Genomic DNA, 12,072 nt, shown 5'->3' on the forward strand with positions numbered 1-12,072 from the left:
ACTAAAACTACATTGCTTATATTGATACTATAAACTGTACAAAAGAAAACAAATCGTAGAAAGACATATAATTCAACACTCACTTTTGCAAGACATGTAAGATCAGCAGGCCATGGTCTCATCCTTGTTTTGTACACATGCTTTTGGGGAAAGACCAATAAAGTTTTTTTTAAATACTCATATCGCCAATTTTCTCTCTGGATATTCCTCTGTCAAGTACTTTTGGAACCATATTTTCTTGATTACTTCTAGGAGGTTGATGGACCATGTTGCTAGTTAAGGCAGCCCAAACAGTATTCAAATCTTTCAGTCAGATCCTTCAAGTTTTTTCTTGCACATACCTTATTAAATTATTGATGATACAAAGGTTCAGTGTAATAAAAATGCTTCAAAAATGTTTCCCTACTTTGATTACTTGGGAAGAAGCAGATCAATCATTCCTGAACTTTGAAGCTTTTCTTTTTTAACCCTAGAAGTCCCTACACTAGTGCTACATATATTGAATACTGATTATTTTTGTAGGCACCAGACTCTGAATATGCCAAAAACACTGGCCAGGAAAATCAGGTCTTACTGAGCTGAGACCCCTCCAAGCCTACAGATGTTGCCAGTTTGCCTCTCAGCAGCTCTGGTGTACAACCACATCTGCTGTTTCCTGCAACCTTCCTTTCTCCCTCCTCTCAAGACTGACCATTGGTGATTTTGAGACAGTAAAATCTTATAAAAGGCACAGACACAAGTTCAGAGAAGCCTAACAGTAATAATCTCTGGTTTACATAGGAAGTATTCCCCAGACTTGAAAAGTCCATAGATATCTTCTATTCATCTGTCTACACATGATTTTTGCCTCCTAACCACTCAGCCATAAACTGTACAAGATGATGGAAGCCATACAGCAGCCTTTCTTCATGCAATCATAGAATGCTTTGGGTTGGGAGGCACCTTACAGATCATCTGCTGCCTCCTTTCCCCAGTGGGCCAGGGTACCTATCACTAGACCAGGTTGCTCAGAGCCTCATGTAGTCCCTTTCATGAGCATGTGCCAAAAATCCAGACCAGATCTATTTTTCCATTACAATAGAAAAGCTACAAAAGTACTCTTCCAATCACATCCTCCTCTTAACTGTGCTCTGGAGCATTTTTCTTAGCCCTGTTATAACTTTGTTATAATTTTATAATCTGTTTTCCAAGTGCCTACCTGCTCCTCAGTCTGGCCTTTATTGTATGTGGAGTAAAGACTTGACTTTCAGAAGAAAATAAAATTCTGGAATCTGTATAAAAAATTAAATTTCCCTATGTCGATGGAAAGTCTTCCTGAATTAGCAGCTCCAACAGAGGAATGACTGCAAAAGTGCTGCTAAACTTGTTTCCTGTCACCTTATTCTTCAAGTCTTATAATTGACAATGACATTTCTTCATACAAGTAATGAGAAGGGACTCCACAAAATCTGCTATCAGCAAATGGATTATTTTGTCCTACAGTACAATATCTTTATTAGGAAGCACCTGGAATTGCCTGCTACAATCAATGCTTGACCAACTGTGCTAGAGAATGCTACCCATGCTTCCACCTTCCAAATTAATTTGAAAATATTTTGACAATCAGAAATTTCTGGGGCATATGTGCTTTCTGCCTGACATCACTCAGTTATCACTAAATGAAATGAGTTTTCACATGAGAAAGAACTTTTCAACTGTTATCTTGGACTATCCAAAAACCCAGTGTTGGGAGAGGGCAACATCACACAGGTGGCTTTCAAAGACGCAATTTGAAATATGCCAAACTGGTGAGAATTCAGATACCATGGTTTATTTGAGATTGTCACCACAGAGCTACTGTTGTCTTCAAAGCATAATTGTTGGCATGTAGAAGCAGGGATGTCCCCATTTTTATTTGAAAAGACATAGTAAAGTTCTATACTGCTTTGAAATGAGAGCTATTGGAAGAGAAATAAGGTTAATTTTAAAGCTATGTGGGGGACCATAGGCAGCCATTTCTCTGTGGATGTTATCTGTCTTTGTAATGGCTTTCACAGCAGGGAACAATGTTTTTGAGCTTTTCTTCCATTTCACTGAAAAATTACAGATGTTTTCCAACCCTAAATTGTGGTGATTTGCTGAAAAATGTAGTGATGAAGATGAGTTAACAGGAAGATAAAAAGAAACAGGCAGGGCCTTCTTGGATGGCAAAGTGTGGTTCAAGAACCAGTTTTGGGTTTCTAGCTTTGCTTCCAGTGAGCTCATATGTCTATGTAGGAACTATTGAATACCTGTCAGGTTCATTACTCTTGCCAACACCTTCCAGGATTACTACCGGGGGGAATTGCATCTAATTTGGAAGCATCTGCTATAAAGGCTTGTACAGAAAAACTTGACACAAGCTTACCCTCAAAATCCATATATTAAAAAAAAATCTCCAACTGAAAAGTACTTGTCAGCATTTTGTCTTAGCAGTACAGTAATCCTTAATTTAACAAGTCTCCATTTATTTTGGAGGTGGTTTTGCATGTATAAAAATTAGGAAAAAGCACTAATGAAAAATAAGTGGCATATTCCTACCTAATATTCCTACTTCTTTCAATTAATCATGTTAAGAGACTGGAGAATAAGCTTGACATCAGCAAAACAGTGTGAAAATGGTATGCTACTGGACAAACCTAATTTCTTCTTATGAAAATGAAGATATTAAATTGTGGAAGAAAACTTTGTAGATTATTTAATTTTTCATCATTTTCACTAGATATTGTATTTTCTATGCAAGAAAAAAATGGAGAAAAACTCTTTCTGAAGCATTTATATAGGAAAGAATCCATTGAATCCTGTTTTTTTCTGTTGCTGAAAAAGAATTCTTTCAGCTGTCTTAATATTAATATTTTACAAATAAAATTTAAAAAATGAAAAGCTCTGCTCCAAAAATGTCACATAGAATATTTAATGAGTCACAAAATACTTTCTATACTTTTAAAAGTGGCTTTCATCAACCAGCATATTTTCAAAAATATCTCTCTGTGAGCTCCATATTCTTTGTCAAAAAGTGATGGACTGGAAAAGATCTGACCATATCCAGAGAGACAGATTTTTAATGAAAGGAAGCAATATTTTGCAAGAGCCTCAAAAATCTTGCTTTAAAATTTATTTAAGTTGTATTAAATTATGAACTGTATTCTCAATGGATTGTACAGACTGAAAAACCACAAACAAAAGGAAAATAAGTGATTTGTTCCATCAAAATACTGTTTTATTCATCTTTTATTAATTATCCAGGAAACAGAATAGACATTGAATTTGTAGATAAAACAACCACATAGAAATGTGTCCCTTAATCAGTTTCCTTACTTATAGAAGTTTCCCACATCCATTACTTATATTAGTTTTTGCTAATTATGAGGGTTTGGTACTTAAATATTTAACACCTACAAGGCTGCAAATACATCAACACCAGGAAACTCCAATGAAATGGTAAAGTTTTCTGATTTGTCTTTCAAATTATATCTTCCTCTGGGTAATTTTTTTTATTTGTTGATGTTTATGAATATATGTATGCAAGTGTATCTGGAATAGAGTAAACATAGGTTAGAGCTCTTCCATATCCAAGAGCATCAAAAGCAAAATACACTAATAACAGTAATAATAATAAAGACTTCAAGGAGTTCAATTCTAGAACAGCTCTCATCATAGCCCTCATATAAATGAAATAGCTTGTTTTTAAAACATTTCTCTTTCTAAAGAAGACAGATCAGACGGACCTGAAGGTTCAATCTTCCAGCAGATAGCTGGTGTGCGCAAAGATTTTCAAAACTGAGTTTTCTACCTCCTGGTGTCTCAGAGTAGGTGTTCAGTGCAGACACTTCAGACCAAGCAAGCACACTCAAGCTGGTTTTAGACTAAGTAGTAATTGTTCTGGCTGCTAACACGGGTCTGCTGCAGATCAGAGATGAGCTCAGGCTAAGCAATGTGTTGCTATGGCTACACCGATGGCAGTACCCAACCTAGTAAGAGTAAATCTAACATATGTCTCCTGCTATGAGGCAGAGCCTCAGTGACTGCCCTGGAGCCGTGCCTGAATACCCACTCTGTAGGAATTCAATTTTGCAGAGCCACTGCAATGCGATTCAGAATCAATGGTCCCATATGTGCTCCTAGGAGTATTATTCCCTGATTTCATCAAGGAAGTGTGTGGTACATGGTGGGTCGAATATATTTGGGTTGTTTTCTCAGCAGTTTAATAAGAGAAAATGAGATTCTTCATGACTACTCTTTTTAGCTGTCTTGAGCCTCAGAGTATAACTGATTAATGGCTATGCCATCCAGTCTCCAGATTTCGGATATAATAACAAAACTACACAGTGCTCTCCACGGCTCTCCACACCTGCAGGGAAAATTGAGGCCCTTGCTCTGCCATTTTCCAGCCAAACAAGTAAAAAGGTACTTTAGTAGGAGTGAAAGAGCCCCAGCAAAATCCTGATTTTCTCTTTCCTTCTTAAAGGAAAAAAATTAAGTTTTTTCAAGTACATCATGTGTCTCTGTTCCACTGTTGAAATTGCTTAGCAAACCCATTTCATCCACATCTTTAAATTGGTATTTTTAAACATCTTAACAGGTGTGAACTGTCCACTTGAAAAGACACAAACTGCTTTCTGTGTAAAAAATTAAAATCCCCAGAGGGGTGTAAATACAGAAATCTTTGGGCCAAGCCCTAAATATGCCAATCTTCATGCTAAGATCACTATATATGGCTAATGAACTATTAAGATGGTTTGAGTACACCATACAAAAATATATGTTTTTAATCCTTTGTCTTATATTAAGTTCAGAAAACTATGGTTGGCAAACTGAAAACTCAGTAATCAAGTACACTCTAGCAATCAGTAGCAGTTTAAACCTTAATTATTTTTCTTCTTCCTTTTTTAATTTTTTTTTATGAGTTGTGTTTTTTCTTTTGTTACATTTCATGTGCAAAAAAAAAAGAGTCTCTTTTTTTTTTTTCCATTTAGGATACTCAATGAAGACATTAGTTTGCAATCATTAATTTAAATGGGTAACAATTACTTTATCTAGAATCCCCTCTACTTTCCCAATGAAAGAGAAAAATAATTTACAATGTTAAATATTAAGACATGTATTTAACTTACTTCTTTTCAAATTATCTCTATAAAGACTTCTAGGAAAGAAGCATCAATTTAATAGTCTTTTTTAGACTGTTAAATAGGATAATAGCTGTCCTTCCAAAAGAAAAGAACAGAAATTAGTCGGAGCTTTCTGAAGGAGTAATTTCTTTTTCAGTCCCAGTTCTCTGAAAACAGAAAAGGACAAAAAATACCTATAAGGAATGAGAAATATGCTTTTTACAGTGCTTACTTCACTTCCACTTTATCTGTTAAAAAGAAACAAAAAAAAAAAAAAAAAAACAAACCAAAAACCAAAGCAACAGCATTGTAGCAACAAGTTACAAAACCCAGCAAGATGGGAGAGACAAAATAGGAAGGGGAAGGAAATAGACACAAAAAGAAGAGTGTCAGCAAGAATCAGTGTCTTATATTAACATCGTATTCAGGATTTGGTTTTAAATTGTATGTAGCAATTAAAATGTAGAAATAGTTGTTTTCCCTTGAAAAAAAAAATCTCAAAAGCAAATGAGCCTTTTATTTCAGGGATACAACTTCTAAATTAAGCAAATCCTTCCCCTGTAAAGACAAATGTTACACATTTAAGCTTCTGCTTCACCTGATCTCAGCAAAAGCCTTCATTTTATCCACCCTCATCGTAGATAAGTCCTTCATATTTGACAACTGATGCAAATTTTCTCAGAGTGTCCCCTTTCAGAGTTTTTTTCTATTTTAATAAATGAATACTCACGGATGTAGAGAATCTTGAACTCTCACACCCTAATTAAGCAGTTCACATTATCTGTTGGCTACCTGTCCACCAAGATACGCTGTCTTTTTTTTCTGGCTCAAGAGATACTTAACACAAATTACAGAAATCTGTAAAGTGTAAGATCCTGATTCTGCAGACCCATGATGAGATTTCACACCAGGAATGTAAAATACCTGGTTTCAAAGGGACACTGGATTATTAAACTTGGTCCACTATTTCCAAGATTGGTATAATTCACGATGAACATTCCATAACTTACAAAGCATTGTCTCTGTCATCTTAAGAAAACAAACCTTACAAAACTCTCTTTCTGAACTCAGATGAGAGTTTTCATTAAATATTCTGATTCTGTAAATCATCTCTTTCTAACCAGAAGTCAGAGCAAGTTTTGTGACTCGTTTTAGGGGCATCTGATTTAAAGATTCGGTCAAGAGATATTTTAAAATAAGTTATGAAATCTTACACCTGCAGCAGTGTATTCTTGTAAATATGCGATAGAGGTAATGATGTGCATTACTGATTATCTCTCTCCACCACCTCCAGCAAAAACTTCAAAAACTTACTCTTTGTTAATCAAGCTATAGTTCTGTAGCTTCAGGAAGATAGCACCTCAATTTCTAGGAAGGCCCAGTTTATTTTCTTACCAAGTGGTATTTTCAAAGCAGGATAAAAAACCCACAACCTAAAAACAAAAAAGTCAAATCCCATCTGTTTCAAATGTTCCAGTTTTAAAATAGAATTTAGCAACAGGATGAGATGGATTCTGATAACCTTGAGTGACTTTAAATCAATTTGCATTTGGGATTCCTTAGGCAGCTCTAAAGACAGAAAAATATTACGAAAGATTGGAATAATATTGAGTTTTTAGGAGCAGAAGAACATGCATATTATTTTGTGGGGATAAAGATGTGTTTTAAGTATTGGAGAAAGTATATTTGAGAGAGCAGAATTAATGGATAGATGACTGACAGGCATGAATGAACAGCATTTCAGATTAAAAAAGAAAACTTCATATGAAAGAAAAATCTCACCTTGCTTTATTCACATGTTAAACGTATCATTCATTGCTTTGCTATAAACAATATAGAAGAACAAGTGGTGTAAAGTATCAAATATTCCAAATCACTTTTATTCTTGAAATATTAATTGATGATACAGAAATGCTTTCCATAATGTATCTCAAAAGTGGTGGTGCTATGAAGAAGGTTCTGCAAAACTGAAAATGTAAGTGGTAATCTCTGGGGTTTTCTTCTTTCTGCATGAATATTGACTTTTTATTTCCATACTAAAAATTAAAGATATTTTTGGAAATGTGGTATGGAAAAGATGGTCAATAGAAGTCTTGTGACGGTACGGCTGTAAAATACTTGCATCTATCTGGGGTCATAAAGTTTGAGTTGAGAGGAAAAAGGGATGAGTTGTAAAGAATTTTGTCAGGGAATGTGAGAAGCTTTTAAGTGATTTGAATCAAAATATGCATCCAGAATGATCTAGGGGAATAAAGCAAAAGGTGATATTCTTCTTCTGGGAAATAATTTTTTTGCTCTTTCCAAGAAAGTTAGTAAAGCACCAATTTTGGTACTTCTGCCCCAAGCAAAATGAAAAATTACCTTCAGGAAAGCCAGGTACTTTTGAATTCTTTCAAATTAACTTTTAGATTAATGTGTTCTAAAGCTGCCAAATTAAGAGAATTAAAGATTGGATTAAGCAGAGAATGTTTAAAGATGTTCACAGCTCTAACGGCAATAATAAGGACTCCTATGCTCTGAGGGAACAACTCCTTACCTTGGGGAGATAAACATGGTGCTTCAGGTGGACAGAAACAGGTTTTAGTGATTTAAAAGAGGGGTGAAGTATTTTCATATGAATTACATTGGAGCCTTTGCTTCTTTTTTTAATCCTAGAGGGGGGCTGATTGTATGTTCTGACTAAAAAGCCCATCAAAAGATGAGACATTTTTCAGAAGGGAAATTGAAACAAGGATTACCACATTAAAAAAGTGAAGTCATCTGGAGTTGGAAAACAGTGGGGAATTAATGAACATGTAAAGCAGCAATTCTCAAATGTTTCTGTAAGAACCTGTTGCTCACCCACTGAGAGCTGTAGCACAATTACTTGGACTCCCAAGACAGATTTTGAAAAACTTGAAGGCAGCTCTGAAATCTGTCTCATTATGTGTTATTTTCAGACATAGGACTGGATTTGCAAATTATATAGAAAATAGCAACTTTAGTGAATCCTGGGAGAAGCTGCTTTGACTAAGTGCACACAGCACAAGCAAAAGCCAGGAGGAGATGGAAGCCACTGTGCAGCAGGAAAACAACAATATAGCTGCCATCATGAGAATTTTAGCTGACTTAGACAATTGCTACAATGGATGGCTATAAACCCTCCAGAAGGGGTAGGCAAAAAAGGGGGGTCTTGATTGTCTAGATCTGAGTGATGGTGAGGATATGGTTGAGTGTTCATGAATAAAAATGAGGGGGAAGGCCAACAAGGCAGGTATCATGGTGAGAATCTGTTGTAAATGACTCCATCAGGATGAAGGGGCAGACTATTCTAAAAGCATCTGGGAGAAGTCTCACATTCACTGGCCCTTGTTCTTGTGGGGTGTTTCAATTTGCCAAGATGCCTGCTGCAAATGCAACACAGTAGAAAGGAAAGAGTCTAGGAGATTTCTGCAGTGTCATAAAGAGAATTTTCTGGCACAGATGTAGATTGTTCCCCATTGAATCTCTAGTTTTCAAACAGAAGAGGATTTATGGGTTGGAGGCCAACTTGGGCACAGCATGATTTTGATTTTGATGTCAGAGAAGTAAGGAGTGGTGATCAGCAGAACTGTTACCCTGAAATTCCAGAGGGCAGCCATTGACCTTTTTAGGTGACTGTCTGACAGGGAGAGACATTTCTGAAGGGCAAAGGAGTCCAAGAAAGCTGGACATTCTTCAAAAAGGGAACTCTTAAAAGTGCATCCCCATGTACCAAAAGTCAAACAAGTGGGGAAAACCACTGGCCAGTCTGAAAGGAGAATTTGGCTGGAATTCAAGAAAACAGAGAGAATTTATGGCCTTTGGAAGAAGCAGTAGGCAATTCAGGAGGACTACATGGATATTGTGAGGTTATACAAGGAGAAAATTAAAAAGGCCAAAGCCCAACAATAACTTAATCTGGCTGCTGCCTTAAAAGAAAATAAAAAATCTATCTATAAATTCATTAGCAATGAAAGGAGGGCTAAGGAATAACTCAATTTTTTATTGAATGTGGGGGGGAAAGGATGAGAAAAAGATTATGTACTTAATGCCATCTCTGATCATTTTTTATTGGACTTATCAACTATTCTCAGAATACCAGTCCCTGAGCTGGAAGACAGCAATGGGGAGCAGAGTCTTGATAATCCAAGTGGAAATAGTCAATTACCTGCTACACCACTAAAAGAGGCACAAATAAATGAGGCCAAATGGGATTCGTTTAAGACAACTGAGGGAGCAGGAAGTGTTCACTGAGCCACTCTCCATCCTTTTTCAGCAGTCCTGGATGACCAGGGAGGTGCCAGTTGATGGGACATTAGCAAATGTGACAACTCTTTCATGGCTGGTCACAAGTGGGGTTTCCCTGGGCTTACTATTGGGTGAGTTCTATCTAATATCTTTATTAATGATCCAGATGAGGCAATTGAGTGCATGCTCAGTCAGTTTGCAGACAGCTCTGTGTTTGGTAGGAGAGTCAGTCTGATGAAAGCTCTGCAGAGACTTCCGGAAAGGCTGGATTGGTGGTCCAAGGCCGATTGTATGACACTGAAAGGGCAGTGTTGGATCTTGCAATGAGTCACAACAACCCCAGGGAGCTCCACAAGCTGGGGCAGAGTGTCTGGAAAGCTGCTGGAGAGAAAAGGATCGGGGCTTTCTGGTCAACAGCATCTGAACATGAGCCAGGGTGTGCCCAAGGAGCCTAGAAAGTCAACGGCATCCTGGCCTGTATCAGAAATACTGTGGCCAGCAGGTTTTGGGAAAGGATCATCTTTCTCTATTCTGCACTGGTGAGGCCACACCTTGAGTCCTGTGTGCAGTTCTGGGTCCCTCACTACAAGAAAGACATTGGTGTATTGGGGTGTGTCCAGAAAATGGCAGTGGAGATGGTGAAGGGTCTGGAGCACAAATCCTGTCAGGAGTGGCTGGGGGAGCTGTGGTTGTTTAGCCTGGAGAAAAGGATGCTTAGTCAAAATCCATGGGAAATCAATAGCCAATCCAACTTGCTGCAAGAAAGTGTGTTTGTCAGTGATGAAGGCAAAAAAAAAAAAACAACAGAGATAAGAAGCTAACTGAGCTGTGAAGGTGCAAAGCAAAAATAGTATAATTAAGATGCTTTTGTTAGTTTTTGTTTCTGTAGGTTATGAACTTCAAATTTACAGGTGATTATGTGTTTCTAGTGATGTATTTCCTGGTCAGGGACAGAGTCAAATTGCCATTCTTCAAATTACTCTCTAGGATCTATATTTCAGTAGACAGTTGTCAAATAATACCTTCATATACATATAGGAGTAAATAATTGTGATTTTTTAAAAATTTAATAATCTTTAAAACAACTGATAGAGATTAAATTGATCTGTACTATCTCCAGAAACATAAACAAGGGCTGCTTACAAGAACAGCAGGAATATGTTATCTGTAATTACCTCACTTGAACAGTAAATCTGAAAAGCAATGTTGGCAAAAAGAACCCTGCAAGGGAGGTTATGGTCTATGCATGGTGTTGCTTATGGGGTTAGAGAGATGTCAGAGATTACGGGGAGTTTTAAATTAGGGAAAAAGTGGTGAATGATTTTGAACCTCAGGGATAACTTTTCTCTCACTAAACTCACAGGTGCACCAATATATTCTTGTCTCAATAAAAAAGTAGTAAAAAAGAAGTAACAAAGTAATCTGAGTTATATAAATAATAGTGACTTCAAGGAACTGTCAAAGTTTTGGAGGGACATGTTGTCCCTTTCATGAGTGTTTCTTAAACTTTCTTGATCTGAAACACTCATTTTTACCACTAAAATAAATAACTATTCTGAAGTACTAAAGTTCCTACACCCTGTTGCCTGACTGGTGTGATGCACAACTGTACCATCACAAACAAGTACATATTTTCTAGATAAAATATTAGCTTTACTGAAGGTAGAAATGGCCCAGCTCTCAGAATGAAAGTCTGTGGGATATCTGTAACTCTATGGCTTCAAAGGTTGTTTGATGCAAACTAGCTGTTCTAATAGGAAAAGTACTCTGATCTTTTGAGTCAGATAGGATAGCCAAACAAGACTGTCAAGCATTGTCCTCTGAAATTTGATCTATATTGTTTCATTACATTACATGACACTTGTGTTTTTAACTCTTAAGATTAATAGGCAAGCATAGAGAAATTTCCAGCTGTGTGGTTTGCCACAAGCTAAAGCAATCGCTTATCTTGATAGGAATATATGGAAATATATATATATATTTGGTTGGTTTGGAGATTTTTTTGGTTTTCTTTTTGTTTGGTTGTTATTTTTTCTTATGGGACACTGTTTATGCCTGCATTCCAGCAAATAGAGATGTCCAGAGTCTTTATTCTTTTCGTCTGAAATCATGATAGTTGATTACACATGAATATTTTAAATGAGTCTGCTAAATAAGAGGCAGAGTAAAACATTAATTTCAGATTTGTCTAAAAAATGACATTTTTTTCCCCCAGATTTTCATAATTACCCAGACCTGCCCTCCAGTTTCAGGGAGATAGAGCATTAATTTGGTAAATTCATGTCAATTACCATTGATTTTTCTGATATTTCTCATTAACGAATGCTATTTCACTTGAGACTGAAATGATTCATTCGAGGTGTCTGGCTTTTAAAATTTCTGTCCAAACCCCTGTATTTATTCCTACAGCCTTAAGAATTCCTGACTTAAGTATCCTAAGATAATCCTTTAGGTGTCTGGACAGTGACATCCTAGAAGCAAAGTTTTGAAAAAGTCGGCATTCTTCATTAATACATTAAATGACACAACTGAGGTATATTGGTATTTTTTCTTTACTTTTCTTTTTTTTTTCTTTTAATGAGGAGAGGATAGAAAATGTAAAGGATTAGAATAAATTTGTTCTAAGTTGTATTTAAAGACAAACTGAAAAAAGAAATAAAAGAAAAAATGGAAGACTTTTGCCAGAAGCAGTTTCATA

This window comes from Agelaius phoeniceus, chromosome 1, assembly GCF_051311805.1.
Source record: "Agelaius phoeniceus isolate bAgePho1 chromosome 1, bAgePho1.hap1, whole genome shotgun sequence".
NCBI classification, from domain to species: Eukaryota; Metazoa; Chordata; class Aves; order Passeriformes; family Icteridae; genus Agelaius; species Agelaius phoeniceus.